The sequence below is a fragment of the Arachis ipaensis genome, chromosome B02, assembly GCF_000816755.2.
Source record: "Arachis ipaensis cultivar K30076 chromosome B02, Araip1.1, whole genome shotgun sequence".
NCBI lineage: Eukaryota > Viridiplantae > Streptophyta > Magnoliopsida > Fabales > Fabaceae > Arachis > Arachis ipaensis.
Genome location: NC_029786.2, coordinates 32,869,777 through 32,872,266, shown reverse-complemented (window position 1 = coordinate 32,872,266; position 2,490 = coordinate 32,869,777). Strand labels below are relative to the sequence as shown.

General features: G+C 32.8%; 1 long non-coding RNA gene across 1 annotated transcript in view; it reads left to right on the top strand.

Annotated features, from left to right (window-relative positions):
- The window catches only part of LOC110268809, a 3,852-nt gene continuing 1,693 nt past the window's right edge, over window positions 332-2,490 (top strand). The window contains exons 1-2 of the long non-coding RNA XR_002357337.1: window positions 332-771; window positions 1,273-1,356. This is a non-coding gene — a long non-coding RNA (uncharacterized LOC110268809). The remainder of the gene's footprint in view (window positions 772-1,272; window positions 1,357-2,490) is intronic.

Genomic DNA, 2,490 nt, shown 5'->3' with positions numbered 1-2,490 from the left:
GTTTATCATTTGACATCATCAAACGAGATATGCAAAAATAATAAAAAAAAACAAAAAAAACTTATATGATTATTTATAAAGTCCAGAAGATTCTTTAATATTATAAATTTTCTTGTAAAGTATGTTCTTAGTATTTTATAGCCATAACAACAAAAGTTTGAAGAAATTCGGTGATTATCATCCCATTAGATTCAATGGTTTATCATTTGACATCATCAAACGAGATATGCAAAAATAATAATTATATGAAAAAAAAACTTATATGATTATTTATAAAGTCCAGAAGATTCTTTAATATTATAAATTTTCTTGTAAAGTATGTTCTTAGTATTTTATAGCCATAACAACAAAAGTTTGAAGAAATTCGGTGATTATCATCGAATTTAAACCATTAGATTTTTAGTGGGATGTTATTGGCATTTTTATTATCGGATTTTCAGTGGAACGTTATCGGCACTTTCATCATCAAATTTTGTGTGGGATTGTTATTATATTTTATTTGGCCAAAAGTTATCGTTGGATTCGACATTCTGTCCCAAAATTTAACGGTAAGTTTTAGCACGAATAAGCAATTTAACCGTGCCAAAGTTACCTACAGAAAAATTCGATAATAACGCTCAACAATAAAATGCGCCGTGAAAGATTCTTCCCGCAAGCTCTCCTCCATCGCCATGGCAAGATCTGTTGTGTCTCCTTCTGCCACCGCCACTATGTCGTTGCTGGTGGAGGTTTCCATTGCCTTTGTTGCCGTAAAGGTCTACTATGCCAGAGGTAAGTAGTTTCTCATTTTGAGGTTATATTTAGGGTTGAATTTAGGTAAAGTAAGTTAATTTAGATTTTTTTATTTTTAATATTGGAGTGGTAGTGGTGTTTTTTTAAAATGTGGATTGTTGGGGTGTTATACTCAAATGTGGAATCGCTTAATTAGAGAAGTAGAAATCGGACCGTCCGATTTGTTAGAGGTACAGAAATCGGACCGTCCAATTTCTAAAGGTACACAAATCGGACCGTCCGATTTGTGGGAGGTACACAAATCGGACCGTCCGATTTGTGGTAAAAAAATTTTAGGTATAGAAATCGGACCCTCCGATTTATGTACTTCCACAGTTTTGAAAAACATCAAAAATTACAATGTTAAGGTATATCACCTCTTCTACTTCCATAACAAAAAAAAGTAGCCGTTAATTTAAGGTGAATTATGATTTTTATTCATTTTTATTATTAATTTTGTTTATTATGTTTTAACTTTTACTAACTTTGTCTCTATTTTAGGATTTTTTTTGTTTGAATGTTGTGTAGTATTATCGAGAGTTGTTCGTACTGCTTATGTACGTGGGTTGTTCGTGCAGCTCTGAGGTTGGTTTTTTATTGCAGAACTTATTAAATTGTTTATATTGTGTGAGGCTTACTTTCCTAGGATAAAATTTTAGGATGAAAGTGGGAGAAAGTTGCCTAATGACATCTTCTTGAAATCCTTGTTTACTGAAAAATTGCGGAATAATAAAGGGTTGCGTACTAAAATGGCTAGGTATATATATTTTCTTAAATGTGTTTTTTGTTTTAATATATGGTTGCAACTGTATTCATTTGAAAATTGAGAAATTTTTTTGGTGGAGGTTTCTGAATTAAGAAAATATTTTGCCAAAATTTTGTTAAATTTGTTTAAAAACATGTTTTGGTTTGTAAAAGTTAAAAGTTACATTTAGTGGAGGTTGCTAAAAATGGGTGCAACTCTACCAAAATTTTTAAAAAATTTAACAAAGATGTATTGGTTGTTTGTTTTAATACATGGTTTTAATTGTTTAAATTGTAAAAACTGAAAATTATTTTGGTAGAAGTTTTTAGATTAAGAAAAAATTCTGACAAAATTTCTAAAAGAAATTAATAGTTAAGTTTTGTTATTGATTGAATCCTAAATTTTTTGTGGTAAAATGATTCCAAGTCATCGTTTGTGAATGTACGATAGGGATAACGTGCAACTGAGGGGGGGGAGGGGGCGGGGAGGAATAAAACTTGAGTTCTTTGAGGGTGTTGATAAGTTCGTATCATATGTGTTCAAGATAAAACCTTATAGGTATCAAGGGGTATCTAGGTGTCTATGTTATAAATGTCGGCTGACTAAGTGGCTAAGGACTTCTGATATAACCTTGTACTTTTATTATAATGATTTCAAGAATGGGTACTATGTGTGGACTGAACATAGAGAAGTCGATGAAAATGAAATCAATTGGTCTGTACTTATTTCTAATTGAGCTGACGGTCGGTCAAGAAGGGGTAACTTGGTCAAAGAAGAAATTACGGAATACGTGAATTGGGATGATAACTAGGAGAGATAGAATAGATGAACTTCAATGCAATTGGGGTTCAAGCTACAGAAAGTATCAAGGAAGAGCCTAACCTGCAATTTCGGGGTGGCAACGGGGCGGGTAGGGCGGGTTTTTGCTCTACCCGACCCCACCCCGCCGCATAACAACCCGCATAGAATCCGTC